This window comes from Gopherus evgoodei, chromosome 21 (assembly GCF_007399415.2).
Source record: "Gopherus evgoodei ecotype Sinaloan lineage chromosome 21, rGopEvg1_v1.p, whole genome shotgun sequence".
Classification (NCBI taxonomy): domain Eukaryota; kingdom Metazoa; phylum Chordata; order Testudines; family Testudinidae; genus Gopherus; species Gopherus evgoodei.
This window is the reverse complement of record NC_044342.1, coordinates 5,827,321-5,850,727: the sequence shown is the minus strand read 5'-3', so window position 1 is coordinate 5,850,727 and position 23,407 is coordinate 5,827,321. Positions and strand designations below refer to the sequence as shown.

At 52.6% G+C, this 23,407-nt stretch overlaps 1 long non-coding RNA gene and 1 other non-coding gene across 2 annotated transcripts in view; one reads left to right on the top strand and one right to left on the bottom strand.

Moving 5' to 3' along the window:
* The window catches only part of LOC115638197, a 208,019-nt gene that overhangs the window by 26,179 nt on the left and 158,433 nt on the right, over positions 1-23,407 (top strand). The gene's annotated exons all lie outside the window — the stretch shown is intronic.
* Positions 20,496-20,589, bottom strand: TRNAI-UAU. Its single transcript has 2 exons — positions 20,552-20,589; positions 20,496-20,531 (listed from the first exon to the last, which is right to left on the bottom strand). It is a non-coding gene; the product is annotated as a tRNA-Ile (tRNA).

Here is a 23,407-nt window from a genome sequence, read left to right as displayed (position 1 = left end):
GTCTGAACCAGTCTGGCCGTTCTTTATGTCTCCCTTGGAGCAGCAGTGACACCCAGTGGGCAGTCAGAGTAATGCACAGAAGGTGTTTTGCTTGGCGCAGCAGTGACCCCCAGTGGGCAGTCAGAGTAATGCACAGGTGTTTTGCTTGGCGCAGCAGTGACACCAAGTGGCCAATCAGGGGAACACACAGAGTATGTTTCCCTTGGAGCAGCAGTGACACCTCGTGGTCATTCAAGGTAATGCACAGAAGGTGTTTCCCTTGATACAGCAGTGACACCCACTGGTCAGGTGGCGTAATGCACAGCGTGTGTCTGCCCTCTACAAGCAGTGACACCCACGGACCAGTCATGGTAATGCACAGAGTGTGTTTCCCACCAATCTGGGTAAGGCACAGAGCATGTTTCCCATGGAGCAGCAGTGACACTCAGTGACCTGCAGGGGTGGCATCAGACTCTTCTCCTTTAGTGCGGGACTGAGGCTACATCTACACTACAGGATAAATTCGAATTAGCTTAAACCGATTTTATAAAACAGATATTATAAAGTCGATTGTGAACGTCCACACTAGGCACATGAATTCGGTGGTGTGCGTCCATGGTCCGAGGCTCACGTCAATTTCTGGAGCGGTGCACTGTGGGTAGCTACTGTAAAATAATGAGGCCAATAACGTCGATTTGCGTCCACACTAATCCTAATCCGATATAGTAATATCGATTTTAGCGTTACTCCTCTCGTTTTGTAGGAGTACAGAAATCGATTTAAAGAGCCCTTTAAATGGATATAAAGAGCAGTGTAGTGTGGACGGGTGCAGTGTTAAATCGATTTAACGCTGTTAAAATCAGTTTAACAGCGTAGTGTAGACCAGGCCTGAGATGGGCTAGAAAAAAAAATTGGGGAGCTGTGCCCTCCATCACCTGGCCTCACCCTTCCTGGGGGCCATGCCTGTGTTTCTTCTCAGTTAAAGGCCAGGTTCATCTCCTCTCCCCCCGGCTAGGGTTTACAGCAATACAAACTTTATTAAAATAAAATAGTAAACATGGTTTACTTAAAATATTCTAAATCTGTCCAAATTTTAGTACTGAATCCAAAGTTCTCTTAAAGATCCCATCAGTAACCAAAACCTAAATGAAAAATTGAAACCAAAAACAAGGCTTAATTTAAAACCCAAACATTAAGAAAAACTTTGTTTGTAAAAACAAAAACTAACAAATGCTGTAAATTAATAATTTCAACATTTTATCAAAAAAGTGTGCTACAGCAGAATGATAAAATAACATCAAATAAATAAGCATGACCTCTAAAACCTCCTATAAAGGAATTGAATCCTTGAATACTGGTCAAATCGTAATAAAATATGCAGAACTATGTCAAAACTGGTGTTGCAAGTCAGCCATTTGAATCCAGCAAATGTCAATTAAAAGCTCCATTCCAACTAAAAAAAACAAAAGAACCCAATAAACCAAAATGGTCACAGCCTGAAACAAACCTACACAGAAGCAAAATTAAACCTGTACCAACACTGGAACAAATCATATAAATTTCTAATTCTAACTTCTTGTTTCTCCCAGGAGGAAGGTGTTTTGCACCCCAGTAGCCAGGCTGTCACTGCAGCTTTCCTTTCACTAAATAAGATTTGTACCAAATATAAATTGCCCTCCAATTTCTCTAAGAGAAATTGAAATTGTATCTTTGCACTAATATCCCAAGTGTGCAAGCCAATCCCCTCAAAGCAGCCCCACACCCTGAGGCCAGGGGAGAATCCCAACTGGTTTGTGCATTTGTAACCCTGGGGCCTGAAGCTGATGAGAAAAAGGGAAGTGAGCCATCTTGGAGCCTTCCGATACCACCTGTGGGGAGCACAGGGATTTGACTGAGTGACATCCTGGCTAATTTTCACCTTGTTCTCTGCCAGCAGGCTCCGCTGGAGAGCTCGGGAGTGACTTGACCATGGCAGCACCCTATTTACATATTAAAAGCGGGCATTTTGGGGCCAATGGGGTAAAATGTGAGTACTTTTGGGGTTGGGACCCACATGAGAAGGGATGTGGACAAACTGGAGAGAGTCCAGAAGAGGGCAATAAAAATGATTAGGAGACTGACACACGACTTACGAGAACCTACAGGCCATATCCTGTATGTTAAGCTAAGGCAAAGTTAGCATATCTATATTGTGACCTTTTACTCAGAGAGGAAAATCGACCTTTCTCATGTTACTTAAATAGATAAGTACCCATGCCTGTCCAAGACCTTTACCTAGACCAATCGATAATGGAGAATGGCATAGAGTTTTATTCAGTGTTGTACCCACAGATTTAACAGGTACATTACAAGGTAACTTATGTGCATATGTACATGTCATCAACAAGCACAAACATACTAGCCTATGAAGTAAATGTACCCTAATGTTTTGTGGGTGAGGAATGAAATTTGGGCATAGGAGGAAGGATTTCCGGCCCTTGTGCCTTATAAAAGAGGTAACCACCTCGCTAGAGCACTTTGCTCTATCATTGTGACTTACTTCCTCCACTCTCTCTCTATGTACTAGCAGTAGGCTGTACTTGTTCTTAAACTTTAAGTTTCAAGGGAACTAGGCAAAGTTCGGTTTCCCTACGTTTTTAGTCTTTGTTTATTAGGTTTTGATTTTAAGTTTAACATATTCAAGTAAACCCTAAGGAACACTAGCTTTTTCTAAGCACTGCATCTTTCACTTAAGAATTGAGAAACCTGAACTGCAAGGCTGGTCCTGTGTCTCTTACCACCAGGTTATCAAGAAAGGCTGTGAGTATATTAACCAAAACTTTGTTGTATATAATGCCATATGTATCTTTTGAATAGCAGTAATGCAAATGTAACTTTGTAACTCAATTAAATTAAATAACATGTAAGCTAATCAATTAAATTTTCATCAAATTATCCAAATTAATATTATTAGTACACCCTACATCAGGCTACATGGGACAGAGAGTTGGAGTGCAGAGGGATGAAAGCACTGGCTCTGGGGGTGCAGACTCTGGGGTGGGGTTAGAATTCAGGGTGCAGTAGAGAGCTCAGGGTTAGGATAGAGAATTGGGCTGTGGATACTCTGGAATGAGGCCAGGAAAGAGAAAATTGAGATGCAAGAGAGAAGTCAAGCTAGAGCAAAAAGCAGAGAAGAAGTGTGCGATTTGAGCTGCAGAGGGAAGAAAAAAATCTCTGCCTGTCCCCTTTCACCAAAGCATCTAAGAACCAGATGAAAGACATCTCTTCCCCACTGCAACAACAATTCCAATTGACCTGGACTGAGGAAGGAAATCTTCTCCTTTGCAGCACTAGCAGACCTGGACTGAGTCACAACCACACCACACTCTGGTGTTTGTGGCCTGGGACATGGGAGGGTCTCCTCTCTTCTCCATTTGGGACATGGTGGGATGAGAGAAGTGACAGGGCTTTACGGGAAATAATAATTTGCCTGATTCATGTGCCAGTCTAAGTCCTTGTTAACCCAAACAAGCCATTTATCCTGCATGCTGATGCCAGTTTGGAGGGTCTGGGAGCAGTCCCGTACCAGGAAGTGGAAGGAAATGTAAATCTGTAGGCTTTGCCAGCTGAGGACTGTCTGACAGCGAAACTCGCTATCGCATCCACCAGCAGCAGTTCTTGGTCTTGAAATGGGCCATCACTGAGAAATTTCGAGACTACTTGTGTGGTGCTCAGTTTCAGGTGTGGACAGAGAACAATCCACTGACTTATGTGTTAACAAGGGCTAAGCTGGATGCTACAAGGCAGAGATGGGTGGCTACTTTTGCTAGCCATAACTTCGCATTCAATACCAATGTGTTGGTATAACAGGGAGTGTGATTTATCAGGACCACCAATTCTTGGCTAGGGGGAGGATGTAAGCAAGGTGAGAATGAACTTTACTCTGACATCTGTTGGTGATCTGTTGTAAAGGCCTTTTGTTGCTGATATGCATGCTCACACCCACCCCGCATTGCATGATGGGAGTGCATGTCCAAAGGGTTATTTCAGCTGCTGTGGGATCCCCGGTCTCTTTCTTATTAGGGCAGGGGTAATAAAGTGCAGTTATTCCGGTGATATGAATCATAGACAGTAGAACGGAACTTAGCAGTTCATGATTTCGGGACTCACCCGAACCTACATAACTCTCGTTAGGCAAGGGACATGGGTTCCAGAGGATAGTGAGATAAGAGAGATTGAAAAGGAGTATTTGTATTTAGCAGCATGCTTTTATTGTGAAGTGTTTAAATACACATTTTATGTCCTTTGTATCTCTCTAGTTTAAAAATAGAGTTTTTTATCATTCTAATTCATATTTGGATCTATACCACAGATAAAAAATGATTAATGACTAAATGCAATTTTGAGACATACATAAGCTGCTGGGCTTTGATCTCATTTCCACACTGAAAGTTTTAAACAACTCCATAGTTGGGGGAAATGCTTCTTTCCCCTCAGACAGCAAGAAAATTTTGCAGATTGGACTGTGGGAAGTCAGCTGTGGGACACGAAATATCTCTGCAACCAGATTCTTAGTCACAGGTCAGTGGGTGGGTTTGTGTAAATTCTGGACTCTGGGGCCAGAGCTGGGGGAGGGACCCCACAACTTTTGTGGCACATGCATCACCTCTGCAATCAACCTTTGCTACCTCACTCCATAACATCACACACAGAGCAGCCTTTCACCTCTCAGAACCAAAACATATCCTGAAAGTATCAGAGGGGTAGCCGTGTTAGTCTGGATCTGTAAAAGCAGCAAAGAGTCCTGTGTCACCTTATAGACTGACAGACGTATTGGAGCATGAGCTTTCGTGGGTGAATACCCACTTCGTCAGATGCATGTAGTGGAAATTTCCAGGGGCAGGTATATATATGCAGGCAAGCTAGAGATAATGAGGTTAGTTCAATCAGGGAGGATGAAGCCCTGCTCTAGCAGTTGAGGTGTGAAAACCAAGGGAGGAGAAACTGGTTTTGTAGTTGGCAAGCCATTCACAGTCTTTGTTTAATCCTGAGCTGATGGTGTCAAATTTGCAGATGAACTGAAGCTCAGCAGTTTCTCTTTGAAGTCTGGTCCTGAAGTTTTTTTGCTGCAGGATGGCCACCTTAAGGTCTGCTATAGTGTGGCCAGGGAGGTTGAGGTGTTCTCCTACAGGTTTTTGTATATTGCCATTCCTAATATCTGATTTGTGTCCGTTTATCTTTTTCCGTAGCGACTGTCCAATTTGGCCAATGTACATAGCAGAGGGGCACTGCTGCCATATGATGGCGTATATTACATTGGTGGACGTGCAGGTGAATGAACCGGTGATGGTGTGGCTGATCTGGTTAGGTCCTGTGATGGTGTCGCTGGTGTAGATATGTGGGCAGAGTTGGCATCGAGGTTTGTTGCATGGATTGGTTCTTGAGCTAGAGTTACTATGGTGCGGTGTGCAGTTACTGGTGAGAATATGTTTCAGGTTGGCAGGTTGCCTGTGGGCGAGGACCGGCCTGCCACGCAAGTCCCTGATGATGCGTTGGATAGGTTTTAGCTGAGGACTGTATGTGATGGCTAGTGGAGACCTGTTGGTTTCTTTCTTGGGTTTGTCTTGCAGTAGGAGGCTTCTGGGTACACGTCTGGCTCTGCTGATCTGTTTCCTTCTTTCCTCGTGCGGGTATTGTAGTTTTGAGAATGCTTGGTGGAGATTTTGGTCTCTGTCTGAGGGGTTAGAGCAGATGCGGTTGTACCTCAGTGCTTGGCTGTAGACAATGGATGTGCCCGGGATGGAAGCTGGAGGCATGAAGGTAGGCATAGCGGTCGGTAGGTTTTCGGTATAGGGTGGTAGTAATGTGACCATCACTTATTTGCACCATGGTGTCTAGGAAGTGGACCTCCTGTGTAGATTGGTCCAGGCCGAGGCTGATGGTGGGGTGGAAGCTGTTGAAATCATGGTGGAATTTTTCCAGAGTCTCCTTCCCATGGGTCCAGATGATGAAGATGTCATCAATGTAGCGTAGGTAGAGAAGGGGGCGTGAGTGGACGACAGCTGAGGAAGCGTTGTTCCAGGTCGGCCATAAAAATATTGGCATATTGTGGGGCCATGTGGGTGCCCATAGCGGTGCCACTGATCTGAGATATATATTGTCATCAAATTTGAAATAGTTGTGTGTGAGGATAAAGGCACAGAGCTTAGCAGCCAATTGTGCTGCGCCATCATCAGGGATTCTGTTCCTGACAGCTTGTATTTCATCTGTGTGTGGGATGTTCGTGTAGAGAGCCTCTACATCCATGGTGGCTGGGAGGGTGTTTTCTGGAAGGTCACTAATGCATTATAGTTTCCTCAGGAAATCAGTGGTGTCACGGAGATAGCTGGGAGTGCTGGTGGCATTGGGTCTGAGTAGAGAGTCCACATATCCAGACAGTCCTTCAGTGAGAGTGCCAATGCCCGAGATGATGGGGCATCCAGGATTTCCGGGTTTGTGGATCTTGGGTAGTAGATAGAATAACCCTGGTCGGGGCTCTAAGGGTATGTTGATTTGTTCCGGTGTTAGTGTAGGGAGTGTCCTGGGTAGATTTTGCAGTTTTTAGTGTATTCCTGAGTGGGATCTGAGGGAAGTGGCCTGTAGAATTTGGTGTTGGAGAGTTGTCTGGCAGCCTCCTTTTGGTAGTCAGACCTGTTCATGATGACAACAGCACCTCCTTTATCAGCCTCTTTGATGTCTGGGTGGTTTCTGAGGCTGTGGATGGCATTGCGTTCTGCACGACTTACGTTATGAGGGAAGCAATGTTGTTTTCCCACAATTTCTGCCTGTGCACGTCAGCGGAAGCATTCAATGTATAGGTCCAGACTGTCATTTCGACCCTCAGGAGGAGTCCATGTGGAGTTCTTCTTCTTGTGCTGTTGGTGGGAGGGTATCTGTGTATCAGTGCGCTGTTCAGTGTTGTCCTGAAAGTATTCTTTGAATCAGAGACGGTGAAAGTAGGCTTCCAGATTGCTGCAGAACTGTATCATGTTGGTAGAGGTGGCAGGGCAGAAAGAGAATCTCCGAGATAGGACAGGCTTTTCTTCTGGGCTGAGTGTGTAGTTGGATAGATTGACGATATTGCTAGGTGGGTTGGGGGTACCACGGTTGTGGCCCCATGAGGCAGGTAGGAGTTTAGACAGCTTACAGTCGAGATGAGAGTGGGATACACAGAGGGCCCTGCCCCAATGGCTGATGTACATACAGGGCCCTGCCTCACCTACCCACCAGCGCTCACAGGCGCAATGGCAGTAGTGGGGTCACATAGGCAACTGCCCTCAGTTGCCATCAGGGGTCACTGCAGCAAAGCTAGGGGGGATACATGCCAGGCATTGCTGCCCCTCGCCACCAGGAGCCACTGCTCCTGCAAGAAGGCACCTACAGGACACTCCCGTGCCTGGCCAGCAGAGGTCACTATCACTGGGGAGGGGCTATGGGGAAGCAGAGAAAGAGCAACTAACTGCAGTGGGGAAAATCATAATCTACCAGGGAGAAAGAACGGACTCCACTAGGAAATCGCACCAACTCCGTCCAGGCTGGATACCAGCAATTCGGGGCTGAAGTAGCTCCAGCTAGAGGCTGGGCGGAGGCAGGTGACCTCGGTTTCTGCGCTGAGCAGGCTGCTTTGGCAGCGAGGAGGGACAGGTAACCCCCGGCCAGGGTATTGCTGCCCAAGGAGGGGGAGATCTGCGGCACTCTTTGGAGTTGGTTCAGCAGCCATGAGCCACATGCTTCTCCCTGCCTGAGCTCTCCAGGAGCACATTACGCACAGGTGTGCATTGGATTTAGGCACCAGTGTAACAACAGGGCCAGACTCTGCTGAGTGCTGCCTGCGAGAGACAGGGGCAGAGTCAGACGGGCAGATGGGGGCAGGAGATGACAGAGCCAGTGGCCAAGAGCTGAACCCATCACAAGTCCAGCCTGTGACATCGCCATCCGTCCCTGCAGCTCTCCATCTGTCCCGCTGTCCGTCCAGCCCTCAACCCCCCATCCATCCCCAGTGTATGCCACACTTCACCCATCTGCCTCACACACTCATCTATTTCCTCATGCATCCTGCTGTCCCTCTGACTGTCCCTGCAGTGCCCAGCACAAGGAGGCATAATGGACCCTGAGCAAGACTTTTGGGTGATGCAGTAATGGAGCTAGCTGGTGATAAGGGGCATCTCTAATCCCAGCCCCACTTCTCCTCTGCCCAAAGCCATGACCGTGAGCCCACCCTTCTCACTCTCAGACCTCATAGCCCCAAAGACATTACTGGCCACTCACGCTGTGACCCAGTTACAGCAATGAGGTCTCCCTGAAGATAGGGGTTGGGAGGAGCAACCCCCTTATCCTGGCAGGCAGGACACATCCTTCCCAGTATGGCAGAGAACCTGCCCGTGGGCAGATAGACCCAGCTGAGTCCATAGGAGATTGGGGGAGGGGGAGCAGAGGAAGAGAATGCAGGCAACTGAACATGACAGGTGTCCATGAAAGGAGAGACAGAGAGAGTTTGAGTGAAAGTTGGCCAACACAGAGAGAGAAACCTAGGAGGAAGAAAGAAATTCAGAACAGGGAGTCACCCTCATGGATCCAACTTTCTGCTAGGGAGCACACACCACTCCTCGCAAGAGAGATGATCAGCCCTCGCAAATGGCAACATCATCTCCCTTGAAGCCACAGATAGTCCGGAAACCCACACCCAGATAACGGGAAGTCCCTGCCTGGAGCCAGGAGGGCTGTGACCAGAGCCCTTCCCAAACCAGATACACATCTCACCGACAGAGACGGTTACTCTCGTTCCAGTTGGGCAGCTCTTGCCTGGCATCAACAGGATTCACGCTGTCACTGCTCTCGATCACTTTCCAACTCACCTCAGGGCTGCACTCCATCCCCGTGACTTCTTTTCCCTTGGTATGAAACACAACACAAGAGGAAAAGAAAAGCAATGGTGGTGAGGTTCCTCTTCTCGCTACTCCTGCACCCCAGGGTTTCAGCTTCAACCCTCCTCCCATTCTGCCATCACAGCTACAATTAGAAATCTGAGCCCGGGGCTCACATCTGTTTGTCTCCCCAATCCTAGGCCCTGTCCAGCATGTCTCCCTCCAGAGAACTTACCTGGCTTCATCTTACACTCCATCTTCATATTGCTCTTCTCCTTCCCGGAGCTCCTGCTCTGCTCCTCAGACCTGTCTGTCCTCAGCTCTCCAGGCAGAGGGGAAGGGGCATGATGGGAACACACACGCCCCATTCCAGACTCCACACAGCATCCACAGGGCCACCAAAACACCTCATCTTCGGCCAAAACCACACCTCACCCCGAGGGAGCAAAAAGCCTTTGTGAGCACAGCACACACAAGACAGGAAAAGAGTAACACCCACACCCAGCTCAGCCAAAGTGGGAGCTTCCTGGCCACAGGTCCATGGGGCTCATGGATGGAGAAGTTTGCTGGGCTATGGGGGTCTCTGAAGAACTAGCACAGCATGTGAATGAGTGACTGGGATGTATGCGGGGGCCTGACTGTGGGTTGAGGTGTCCAGGAGGACCTAAGGGAAGGGAATAGGGGGATTAGGGATAGAGGAGGGTGGGGTTACCAACGTGCATTGTGGGAATGTGGGATTTAGAGAGCCCAGAGCGGATGGGTGTCGGTGGGTTGGATGACCCCACAGTGGTTGAAAAGGGGAATCTGGCAGGTTTGGGTGTAGCAGAGATTGAAGATAAGGAACCTCACACCCTGGGAATGGACTGGGGGAGTGGGGGGATGGGAAAGTGGGTTCCAGCAATGAGAAATGGGTTGGAGGCAGTTAGGCGAGGGGCGTTGAGGACGGGGTTGAAGGGGAGGAGGAGGAAGAGGGTGTGGGGTGCTGAGAACGGGAAGGAGGATGTCAGGGGTGGGGCGAGAGGAGGAGGTCAGTGTCGGGGTGCTGAGGACGGAGGGGGAGGAGGAGGTCGGGGGCGAAGGGAGAGGCCAGGTAGAGTGTACACGATGGGGGAGGGGATGCTGGGGGCTGAGGGATCCCTACAGATGGGGTTGGGGCTGGCGAGATGGTCACAACAGATGGGGGGACACTGGGGAGCTGGTTGGGGGGGGCTGGAAAGGGCTGCTGGGGCCCTACAGAAGGAGAGGAGGGGACGGTGCTGGCAGGAGAGTCACAGCGGATGGGGGGGACACTGGGGGGCAGGCTGGGGGAGGTTGAAGGCCCCGCAGCCCCAGGCTGCCGCTTGTGGGGCTGCTCCCAGGCAGCTTACCACCCCCCCCCACGCTGCCCTCCAGGCCCAGCTGGGGGGGGGGCGGGGTGAAGCCCTTTCACTCCGCGCTGCCTCTGCCCTGTGCCCCCCGCAGCCCGGCTCCCACGGGCCTGGGGCTGCTCCCTGGGCAGGGACATGGCAGGGGCTGGGCCTGGCGCCGGGAACTGGGTGTCTGAGCCCCTGGTCCCCCCGTGTGGAGCCGCCTCTCCCCGTCCCGCCGCTGTTCTCCTCGGCCCGGCCCCGCCCGCCGGCTGCCCCCGTGGCGCTGGGGGGGGGGGGGAAGCGAAGCCTCGGGGCAGGAACCAGGGCTTCCCCCCAGGGCTGGCGTTAGACCGATCCCCCAACCCCGGCCCCGCGCGGTGCGAATCTCTGCCCTGGCTGGAGGCGCCTGTTTAATGTTGGCTCAGCGGGCGGCGCTCCGGGTCTGCGGCGGGTCCTGCGCTGGCTCTGGGTCTGCGGCAGCAGGTCCCTCAGCGCCGCCGGAGATCGGGAGCGAGCGCAGGACCCGCCGCAGACTGGGAGCGCCGCCCGCTGAGCACCGCCCCGCAGGGTTTGTACCGGGGGGTTTGTTCGGTCTTCCCTGCCGGGGCCCCAGCGAGACTGTTCGAATTGGGCCCCCGCTCCCTAAAGCCAGCCAGGCTCGCCCCGCCCACGGAGTCTGTCCCGCGCTCTCTCCGCCAATCAGGGAGCGAGCAGGGGCGCGGCGAACTGAGAGCTACGGCCCCTCCTCCGACAGAGGCCGCGTGTGAGAGGGAGAACTACGCTTCCCAGTGTGCTCCGGGAGGGGGCGCGTTGCCATAGCAACCGTCCGTCACTTCCGCTCTGAGACAAGCCAGGAAGTACAACTCCCAGCCTGCCCCGTGGCGCTTCCGTGTTGTCGAGGGCGGGTCCCTGGGTCAACCTGACACCTCCCCCCCCACAACTCCGCCTCCCCGCCCCCCCCCTGCAGTGTGTTGACCTGCTCCGCGTGGGAACGTGCCGCGCCGCTTCGCCCCTTTCACCCCGCGCACAAAGCAGCTGATCGGGGCGGGGGCGGGAGCGCGGAGGCCGAGGACCGGGGTGGGGCAGGTCAGTGCCGGGTCTGTCTCTGTCCGGTGACTTGGTACATTTGTCTGCACCGCGGGGATGTTCCCAGCGCCCCTTGGTCGCTGGGGCTTTAACCCCCCGTCTGGGTGTGAGCTGGTTTCTGGGTGTGTCCGATGAGCCTTGGAACCGGCTCCTTGTCACTCCCCGAACTCCCGCTGTGCCCGGCCACCCAGCCCCGTCCTCCTCCCTCGGGTGAGCCCGGCTTTAACCCCCCCTGCAGTACCAGTGTCACCCGCAGACAGACCTGCCACTGAACCGAATTAATCCTCCTCATTCCCCGAGCTCCGCCCTCCCCCCAAAGCCTTGCCCCTGCCCCCCTCCTCCTGGGGTCCTGCCCCTACACTGCCCCTCCCCCCGACCTCCTGGGGTCCTGCCCCCCCACTGCCCCTGCCCCCTCCTCCTGGGGTCCTGCCCCCACACTGCCCCTACCCCCGAAGTCCTGACCTCACATCACCTGTTCCCCTAATCCCTGCCCCATTCCCCAAAGCCCTGCCCCCCTCCTCCTAGGGTCCTGCCCCCACACTGCCCCTACCCCCGATGTCCTGGCCTCACATCACCTGTTCCCCTAATCCCTGCCCCATTCCCCAAAGCTGTGCCCCTGCCCCTTTCTCCAAGGCACCGCCTTCGCATTGCCCCTTTTCCCCAATACCCCACCCTTACTCTGCCCCTTCCCCCAAATCCACACTCCAGCACTGCCCCTCCCCAATACACCCCTCCCCTGCACCCTTTCCCCAAGGACCCACCCCTGCCCTCACATTGCCCCTTCTCCAGAGTTCCTGCCCTTCAGCTTCCCTTTCCCCTCGAGAGCCTGACCGTGCACTGCCCCTTCCCCCTGAGACCCTGACCCTACACCACCCATTCACCCGGGACCCCGCCCTCACATTGCCCTGAGACCCTGCCCCTGCACCACCCATTCACCTGGAACCCCGCTCCCACATTGCCCCAAGCAGGGGCCGGCTTTAGCAATTTCGCCGCCCCAATCACAGCGGCACGCCGCGGGGGGCCCTCTGCCGCTCGCCGGTCCTGTGGCTCTGGTGGACCTCCCGCAGGCATCCCTGCGGGGGGATCCAGTGGTCCCGCGGCTCCGGTGATCCTCCCGCAGGCATGCCTGCAGATGCTCCACCAGAGCCATGGGACCAGCGGACCCTCCGCAGTCCACTGGAGCCGCCTGCCGCCCTCCTGGCAACTGGCCGAGCGCCCCCTGTGGCGTGCCGCCCCAAGCATGTGCTTGTCATGCTGTGGCCTGGAGCCGGCCATGGCCCCAAGTCCCTGCCCCTGCACCACCCCTTCCCCCTGAGACCCCGCCCCTACACCACCCATTCACCCGAGACCCTGTGCTCACATTCCTCCAAGGCCCCGCCCCTGCGCCGCCTGTTCCTTCTAATCCCTGCCCCCGTATCGTCCCTTCCCCCAAGGCCCTGCCCTTGCACCACCCCTATCCCCAGTCCCCGCCCCTTTCCCTGAGACCTCACCCCTGCATCGCCCCTTCCCCCCGAGACTCCGCTCCTGCACTGCCCCTTCCCCCAGTCCCAGCCCCCGCCTGGCCCCTTGCCTCTAGTCTCTGCCCCTTCACCACCCATTCCCCTGAATCGCCATCCCTACATCACCCCTTTGCCCCGAGACCCCGCCCACACCCTTCCCCTTTGCCCTGAGACCCTCCCTCACACTGCCTCTTCCCTGAAGTCCCCAATGCCACACTGCCTATTCTCCCGATTCCCTGCCTCCCACTACCCCTTCCCCCGAAATCCCGCCCCTGCACCACCCATTCACCTGGGACCCCGCCCTCACATTGCCCCGAGACCCTGCCCTCCCACTGCTCCTTCTCCTGGGACCCCGCCCCTGCACCACCCATTCACCTGAGTCCCTGCCCTCACATTGCCCCAAGACCTCGTCCTCCCACTGCTCCTTGTCCCGAGACCCTGCCCCTGCACAGCCCCTTCCCCTGAGGCTCCCCCCCGCACTGCCCCTTGCGCCGAGGCCCCGCCCCCGCACCATCCAGTGACCCAGGAGCAGGCCAGTCCTGGGAGTGAGGAGGCAGAAACATGCTTTGCTCTGCCACAGACTTCCTGGGTGTCCTTGGGCACATCACTCAGCCTCTCTGGGCCTCAGTTCTCTCGTCCGGGCAATGGTGCTGGTGGCGCTTCCCACCTTCGCACAAGCCTGTGAGGAGAATTACCCTGTGAATTAGGAAGATGCTCGGATCCTGGAGTAACGGGGGAGGTGCTCCGGGGGAGCATACCTCCTGACCCTGGCTGGGCGCCCCTAGCCCCTTGTAGCAGGGGGCTGTGCAGGAGGTTCTCCTTGCAACCATGAGTGGGTGTCTGGTGGCTGCTGTCACCTCTGCCAGAGACCCCCTAGAAACTCACTAGCTTCCTCTGCATGCGGGGAGGAGCTCCCAGGGCCACCGGGGGTGGGACAAGAGGGGCAATTTGTCCCAGTCCCCAGGCTCCACAGGGGCCCCCACGAGAGTTTTTCGGCGCCCCTGGAGCGGGGTTCTTCACTCGCTCAGGGGCCCCAGAAAACTCTTGCGGGGCCGGGCCCCAGAGCTTCTTCTGCTCCCGGTCTTTGCTGGCGGGGGAGTCCTTCCGCTCCGGGGGGAAGGACCCCCCCGCCATCGCATTACCGCCGAAGCGGGACCTGCCGCCGAAGTGCAACCCGGTCTTCGGCGGTAATTCGGCGGCAGGGGGCCCTTCTGTTCAGGGACCCACCGCCGAAGTGCCCCGAAGACCTGCGGCGGGAGCCCCCCGCCACCGAATTACCACCGAAGAGCGGGCTGCACTTTGGCAGAGGGTCCCACTTCGGCGGTAATTCGCCGGCGGGGGGCCCCCGCCGCGGATCTTCGGGGCACTTCAGCGGCGGGTTCCAGAATGGAAGGGCCCTCCACCACCGAACGGGGCTGGCTCTAGACATTTCGCCCCGCAGGGGGCCCCCTGCCACTTGCCAGTCCCACGGCTCCGGTGGACCTCCCACAGGCATGGCTGCGGAGGGTCCGCTGGTCCCGAGGCTCCGTTTGACCTCCCGCAGGCGTGCCTGTGGATGCTCCACCAGAGCCGCGGGACCAGCGGACCCTCCGCAGGCACGCCTGCGGGAGGTCCACCGGAGCCGCCTGCCGCCGATGGCCCCAGGCCCCCGGAATCCTCTGAGCAGCCCTGGGGGCTCCTACTTTCTGACTTGGGGGGGAGATTCTGTGATGTTAGAGCCCGTGGGGGGAGTGGTTTGAATCACGAATCTGGAGTGGCAGGGCAACCCCCTCCCCCAGTCAGATTCCACTAGGGGGCTGGGCTGGGACCTCTAGGAGGGAGACCCGGGAAAAAACAGCCGCCGCTATGGAACCCAGGAGTCCTGGCTCCCAGTCCCCCTGCTCTCACCTCTAGACCCACCTCTGCTCCCAGAGCCAGGGATAGAGCCCAACCCCCACCTGCTCTGACCATTAGACCCCACTCCCCTTTTAGGCTCACTGCCTCTTCTATCCACGCAGCCCACCTGTCCATCCCTTTGCTGCAGGTTTCTGGGGTGTCACCCCTGCTCTGCACTCCCTCAGTGCAACCCAAGGCCTTTCCTTCCCCCAACCACATGTAACCCTTCTGCCCCTCTAGTTGGCAGCAACAAGGGCCGGGTTCAGTATCCAGGGGTTCCGTTTCAGTAACACAATGCATAACCGGCTCGAGCCCCCACCCAGTGACCTGGGACACTCACATACCACACCCCCCTGGGCGCCTCTAGGAGGCAATACTTCCCCTCTCGCAAGCACGGAGTCTGAGTGTAGCAAAATCTTTTTTAATAAAGGAAGGAATCAATGTGGCATCCCATTGGAGAAACACCACAAACAGGGTTATAACACAAACCATAAACAAAAACCCACCTCCAAGTACGTTTGCCACTGTCCTTTTTCCGCTTAGGGTTTTAAGTCCAATCACCCCAAAGTCCAACAACCCAAAAGTCTCTGGTCAATGCCACCCCAGAGTTCGAGAGTCTATCTGTAGAGGTCCCTCCCCCCCAGCCTGGGTAGAAAGGGGCACCTTACGTGGTCCAGGGCCAACTGCCCTGCCTCTCCGTGGGTTCTGCTTCCGCCTTCTCCACGAACTGCTCCGCTTTACCAGCTGCTCCACTCCGCTCCTCCAGCCATCCTCAGGAACTGCTCCGCTCCACCAGCTGCTCTGCTCCATGAGCTGCTCTGCAAAACTGCTCGGCTCTGCTCACTCTGTGGGCTGCGCCACCCGTCCCACAGCTACTCCCTCTGCTGCCACCAGCTGTCCCGTGATCCGCTCCAGCCGTCCCCGCAACTGCTCCACTCCACCAGCTGCTCTGTCCACAGCATATCTTCAGGCTCCCCCACTAGTTAGCACAATGCTCAGTGCTCTCAGCTCAGTCATTTCAGCTTTTTTTGTGATTTCAACTCTTAGTGATCTCAGCTCTTAGTGGGGGAGCCCCAGTGCTAGTGCACCATTAGCCCAAAGGGCGTTCAGCTCAGTAACCTGTATTTAGATTCTTGAGAGAATAAAAAAACCAACTCTGACATTCCACAGTGGAGAGAGGAGGGGGTGCAACTGGTGCTTCTAGCTCCACAAGGAGACTGCACAACCAGGCACAGATACCTGTCCCCAGCCTCCCTCAATTCTCTGGGTTTTGGAACCCATGTCCCATGTCTAGCCAGTACTACTCAACTGAGGGTGAGCAATTTGTCACCAAGCAATCCCACAGCTTGGGAGTCTGGGATAGGGTGGGCGTACCTATGCAAATACACTCTCTGAACTTCTTTCCACCAGATGTCAGGGTAGAGCTTATCCTGACTCTGCTTACACACATTTCCTCTCCCCACTTGTGCTGGATCATCTGCTTGCCCGCCTGCCTCTTGCGGTGCGCTGTGCGGCATGACTGGGGATTGTGCAATGGCCCAGCACCAGGCAAGGCAGAACATAAACCACAGGCCCTGCCCTGCCCCGCCCCACCCCACCCCACCCCACCCCACCGGATCTGCCTTCCAGGTGCATCGGAGCCCAGCGCCCCGCACCTGTGCCCTCCTGCCCCACAAGAGGTGAACTGCAGTCCCCACCGTGCTCTGCAGAGGGGAGGAGGGTCAAGCCAACCAGACCATTTAGGATGGGGGAATCAACACTCTTTTTTCTGCACAGCCACTGACCATTAGCAGGATTCCTCCTTCTCCTCCCTCCTGTGCCTCAGTGTGACTAAATCTCTGCACCTAGACAGCCGGTCTATCTGCTGCACCTCAATCCCCCCATGCCTGAGCCTCCCTGCCAAAATCCTGCACCTGGTTCCATAGAATTAAGTATCACATCTCGCTGGGAACTCGACTTCTTGTGCCCAGAGAGTCTTGGCCCCCGTCAGTAGATGACCTGAGTCTGAGAAACACAGTGTCCATCTTCTCTAAAGAAGTACTTGGGGAGGCTTTTCTTGTGTGACCATGTGGCCTAATGGATAAGGCATCTGACTTTGGGTCAGGTGATTGAGAGTTCGAGTCCCTTTGTGGTTGTACTTGAGCAGTTCTACTGTTGTGCTGAAAGTCCTGCTCCCTTCAGGGTTGGAACCTCGTCTTGGTCGCTCAGGCCAATGCTCTGGCTTCAGTTATAGCCCCGGGAAGGAGTTGGGTTTGGACATCACACAGGCTGGGGCATGAGCCCCAGGTGCTTCCAGTCTAGCCTTTGCTGTTCCTGACTTGCCAAAGAAAGTGGGCAGCTGCCCGGGCTGGAATGTAGAGCAGTTTCCCTCTTCCAAATGTGCGCCTGTCCCTGTACTTGAGGGGGCTTGGTAATTAGCACCTTGGGAGCCTGGGTGTTTCTCTGCTTCTCGCCAGCTGGGGAAAAGCCTCTTGGGGTAAAATCTCCTGCCCCACTGCAAAAGTGAGCACTGTGAGTGGGAACAGACAGAGGCCACACCGGGGAGCTGGCCCTGCTTTCCTACCTTCTTCTGATGTTGTCCACAGAGCATCAGCAGCCACCCCGCATGCTGGTCTGTGGGTGGCCTTCAGTGGGTGTTTGGCATGGCAGGGAGCAGGCTGGCTAGGGGTCTTTGTCGCTGTCTGCTGGCCACACATAGGCATGGTCCTCCCCTCTCCTGAACAGCCAGAGTTAGTCTGTGCTTGAAAGCAGGGACACACGAGACTCAAGACAAGAGGGTGAGAAAGACTGCGAAAGGAGCTATGAAGACAGCACACACTACAGGGACACTGCCTGGTTAAAAGATGTGGAGACACCAAATTGCCCCATTTTTCCTGGTGCCCTACGCAGCTGCGTACTGCTTCAGCGGCCAGCCCGATCCCCCGGCTGTCTGAGCCAGCCAGGAAAGCTGCCCCTGCTCCGCCTCTTCCACAAAGCCCCCACCCCTGCTCTGCCCCCATGCCTCCTCTTCCCACCCCTGCTCCACTCCATTCCCCCCCCACTCCACCCCTTCCCCTGAGCTACATCCCAGTGGACTGCAGGAGGGATCAGTCTCATCCTGCACTCGCCGGGCGCCGGGAAGTGGAACGACCTGGCCCCAGCCTGCTCTGTTCCACCAGCTCCCAGTTGCGGCACTGGTGAGTGCTGGGGGGCGTTTCCCCCCACCGCCCAAGTTCCAAGGCTGGGAGCAGAGTGCAGTAGGCTGGGGCCGGATCACTCCACTTCCTGCCACCCCGTGAGTGTGGGGTCTGGCCTGCCCTGCAATTACCGGGCAGCAGGAAGTGGAGTGACCTGGCCCCAGCCTGCTCCGCTCTGCCAGCTCAGGCTGGGGGACGGGGTGCTGTGTAGGGTACCAAAATGTCTAGGGACAAACCTGAATAGATCATTTTTCCACAGGGACTGATGGCTGTTAGAATAGAGATATTCAGGCTGCTTGTACAGGTCTAGACTTTAAGAACTTAGGTGTATTTTTATCACTCAGCTAGAGACAGGGGTATAAAACAAAGAACCAAAATCCCAGTCTGCCTGTGTCTGGGCCTTCTCTCCCTAGGAGAGTCTGAGCCCTTGTTCGTAGGTGTCATAAACGGATAGTTAAGGGTTAATGTCTCTTTTATCTGTAAAGGGTTAAGAAGCTCCATAAAGCTGGCTGACACCTGACCAGAGGACCAATAGGGGGACAAGATACTTTCAAATCTTGGTGGAAGGAAGTCTTTGTTTGTGCTCTTTGTTTTGGGGGTTGTTCGCTCTTGGGACTAAGAGGGACCAGATATCCATCCAGGCTATCCAAATCTTTCTGAATCAGTCTCTCATGTTTCAAACTTGTAAGTAATTAGCCAGGCAAGGCGTGATAGTCTTACTTTTGTTTTCTCAACTTGTATATGATCCTTGTTTGCTGAGAGAATTTTACCTCTGCTTGCTGTAACTTTGAACCTAAGGCTAGAGGGGTTTCCTCTGGGCTATATAAATCTGAGTACCCTGTAAAGTATTTTCCATCCTGATTTTACAGAGATGATTTTTATCTTTCTTTAATTATAGTTTTTTCTTTTACGAACCTGATTGATTTTTCCTTGTTTTAAGATCCAAGGGGATTGGGTCTGGACTCACCAGGGATTGGTGGGGGGAAAGGAGAGAGGATGGTTAATTTCTCCTTGTTTTAAGATCCAAGCGGTTTGGATCTATGTTCACCAGGGAATTGGTGAAGCCTCTAAAGGCTGCCCAGGGAGGGGAATGTTTTCGGGGGACAGAAAGTGTTCCAGACACTAACTTCTGGATGGTGGCAGTGTTACCAGATCTAAGCTAGTAATTAAGCTTAGAGGGTCCATGCAGGTCCCCCACATCTGTACCCTAAAGTTCAGAGTGGGGAAAAAACCTTGACAGTAGGCTAAGGCCTTTGGCTAAGCAGCAGGGGCAGCCATACGCTGGGAAGTGAACGGTCACATCCTCACCTCCCAAACCTGTCACACTGAACTAAGGTGGGGTTGGGCTGTTAGGAAGACGATCCTGTCCCAATAGTGCCCATCATCACCAGATAAAGAAACAGATCTTAAGGGAGCATCCGGTCTGGCAAGATATCCCTTCTCAATGGTTGTGGTTGTGAAACTGTCATTTCTGTAGGGTTTATCTTTATGGCCCCCGCTTTTCTGTTGTCAATCTGTCTGGTCCTCTAATTTTTTCTGTCTGCAGCAGAATTATTTTTGCTGGGTGTAAGTTAATTAGGGGAGTGGGATGTAATTGGTTAGAGAATTCTGTTACAATAGGTTAGAACTGGTAATTACATTTCAGTAAATGATTGGTTAAGGTCTCGCTGAATCTGTTACTGTATAAACTGGGGTCAAACAGGCACTGGGCAGGAAAATTGGCATCATGCTTGCTAACGGGGGGATGGAAATAGGGAATGGGGAACAGAGACACAGGCAAGGCTCTGTGGTGTCGGAGCTGGGAAGGGGAACGTGAGGTAAACACTCTGCAGTGTCAGAGCTCATAGACTCATAGACTTTAAGATCAGAAGGGACCATTATGATCGTCTAGTCCGACTTCCTGCACAACACAGGCCACAGTCTCTCACCCACCCACTCCTGTAACAAACCCCTGACCTATGTCTGAGCTATTGAAGTCCTCAACTCATTGTTTAAAGACTTCAAGGTGCAGAGAATCCTCCAGCAAGTGACCTGTGCCCCATGCTGCAGAGAAAAGTGAATCCCCTCCATGGTCTCGGCCAATCTACCCTGGAGGAAAATTCCTTCCTGACCCCAAATATGGTGATCAGCTACACCCTGAACATGTGGGTACGACTCACCAGCCAGACACCCAGGAAAGAATTGTCTGTAGGGATGTGGGGTAAACGCTCTGTGGTGTCAGACCTGGGAAGGGAACACAGGGGAACAGACTCTGTCGGTGTATAGAGATAAGCCTGACTGGTGTGAAGGGCTTTGAAATTTGCTTGCTTGGAAACTAACCCCAGTAAACATCCCTTTGTCTGCGCTTCCAACTTCTGGTCTTTTGCTGCTTGCTGTCTGTGTGACAAGAGCCTGGGAAGTGGGCAGAGGAAGGGAAAGCCCTCTAACAATGGCTCCTTGCTCCTCTCCTTCCAGGGTCTGCTTGAGGGATCCTGGCACAGGGGCTGGTGGGGGAGAAAGGATTGTAGATTCTGACCTGCACTCTGGAGAGGAGGTAATAAGTGAAGGGGCATTTTTGATTCCTACCCTGCTTCAATGTCCCCAGGGCTGGAATTCTATATTCCATGGGGCCAAATGAGGGGGTGAAGCCATGTGGTTAATGAAAACCAGTGCTCTAGGTGAGGCTTGAACTCACAACCTCAGCATAGTTCCTCCCAACATTGCCCTATAAGTACTGCATGCTAACCAATTGCACCACTGGAGCACCTGCTAATTATGATGTTCTGAGACGCCTAGGCTGATAAAGGCGAGGAGTGACCCCCAAAACATTCTCAGTGGGGTTAAGAGTTGGTATCAACAAGCATTGCACTTGGTGGTGATGCTGGCACAGGGTGCCCGAGGCAAGCAGCAGCGGGGTTCGTTGCCCAGAGTGCGTAGCGCCAATAAACACACCAGGGTGGAGATGCAAACAACCAAGTTTATTTGAGCTCAAATAAGGTGCAAGGGAGAAATAACAATCTCAAATCCTGCACACTAAAACAAGCAGTTTCTTCCTTTTATATCCAAGTTGTTTACTACAAAACTTTTTCTTGCTGACTAGCTGATCTCTCACTCCCCCCTCCTTTCCCATCCAGCTGCAGTGTCTTTTCTCATTCAATCTTTTGTCTTCCCCCTTCCTCCCCCCTCTCCGCTGCTGAGACATGTATACAGTATTCAGAAACGACCTTGAGCTCGCTTCAGCGGGTTACAGCAGAAAACTGGCTGTTACAAGCAAAAACTAACTGCTAACACTACATTTTTGCAGCTATTAGTACATTAGGTTACACTAGGTTACACAAAGTGTTTAACATGGAGGAACAATGGTTCATTGAGGCCTGAGCAGGAGGGCTTCATCAGCACTCGTGATCATCCACGCTCCCGAGCTACCGAGATTTATGCCTAGTGACACCAACAACTCCCTCCTTTGAGAATACTCAGCAAACTTTTGGCTGAGTGTTCTCACATTCAAAGGATAACATGCGATTAAGCTCTAGGGAGCTGCAGTGTTTTACAGCAAGCAAGCAAGAGAAGAGTAACGATACACAACACCACACCAGTGAGCAGGAGGCGAACAATGCCTCCCCCCTCGTTTCTCCAGGTTGAGTAACCAGCCCCAGAGGGAATCAGAAATAGTGGGTTCCCTTTCCTGGGCTTTCCACTGTTCAAAAGCCTGTTCGACTGACAGGATGTGCTTGTTAATATCCTGTGTGTTTTCTGGGGCATAAGTACAGCATTCATCCCCTATAAGGGCGCGCACACCGCCCTGTGAAGCCACACTTCCACCCAGAAAGTGTCCAAGTATGTCTCCATAATCACAGATCAGATGGTATTCCTGATGCATCTGTAAGGGCAGTGAGCCAAGTCTGGTACTCAAGATCACTCCGAATGGCCATCAGCTGGTCATCCAGGAAATCCTGAATTCCTACACATACTAGATCCCACTGCAATGCCTTCCCAGCCTCAGTGATATTCAATACCATCTTTCCTTGGTGTAGTATTATAATACACCTGTTATTTAACTATTCTCAGGTACTGTCGAAAGGCATTAACATTAATAGCAGAGGAGGGGGTTACATTATTAGTCACTGGAATGATTTCAATACGGGTAAAATTTCTAGTGGCAGAACAAACTCTTCGGGTACTTGTTATTTAAAATCCAATTAGAGAGAGCAATACATGCTGAAGGATTTATCCAGAACACAGGGCACAGCCTGTAGAATAAACCCCAAAACCCAATCAATACCACATTCCCAAGCATGGGTCCCACAAATGTCCTCCCGCCAGAGTATAATTCTTTGTTTCTTCACCGGGGTCAGTTCTTAATGTCCTTTCTAGTCAGGAATTCCTGGACTTTGGCAATTTCAGTGGAATGAGTGTTTCTTTTTCTTTCCCAAAAACAGTTGTGGTGCAGCATCCTACAGGGGAGAGGTTACCAGCACATCACCCTGTAATGATTTTGCTTTTTCTAGAAAAATTCAAAGGCACAATAAATCTGTCAGTGAACAAGGGAGAGGTTACTAGCCTAATTCTTTTTTTCCAGTTAACTCCTTCTGTTCTTTGTCCTTTTCCCTTTTTTGGCTTCTTTTAACCTAAAAAGGAAACTTCCACTTTTCACTTATACACCTTTTTCCAACAATGAACACATAAACATTGCCATTATACAGTACAATAGTCTTAATATTTAATGAATGTATGCCACATATACCTTTCCACTAAAATAACCTTATTACAGAGCTTTGGAGCAACAAGCCAGGACAAGCACACCCACTTTGAGGAGTTCACTTAATACAACCTCTAGTCCAATAGCTTCCCACCTTCCCCAGCTCTCTGGCTAGCAATCTGAGGTAGCCAGAAGGATCCCATGTACAATATGGGGAGTGAGTTAACTTTTCATGTCCTTGCTTTCAAAGACTGTTGGTATGCAAATTTTAATAACAATTTTTAATTCAAAGATTTGGCCAATGAAGATTCCTTTTCTTACTTAAGGAAATGTATTAGACTTTACTATATCACATTCTCCTGATTCCAAACCAGACCATCCCATAAAAACACCAAACACAACAACTCCGGCCACGAGACAAACACCACAAGACAGAACACAAAACACAAAACACAATTCCCATTGTGCCAGTAAATGCATGGTACGTTGAGTGCTGTTCAGCTGGCATCAGTTTTCTCTGATTATCTGAAAGACAAAAAAAACAGAGGTCTACCCCTTCTGGGCAGACAATCATCACTTAAAATATACAAATACCCTTGTTGACTTCAGGCAAAACAGAGGAATTACCCCATTTTTTTTTGGTATGTGTTTCATAGGCAGCCCAGGTTTCAATGGCTCCTACCTTATCAGTTAGATAATTTGCATTAATACAGATGCTTTCCGGCTTGCTTTTTACTTTTAACTCCTGCTTTCAAACACTGAAAGAAAACATCACCACTTATAGTGCCCTTAGAGCCTAATAAAATTTCAATTACATAGCACTGTCTACATTCTTCAGCTAATTCAACTAAATTGTTCATAGCCAAATGATTGCAATTCAATA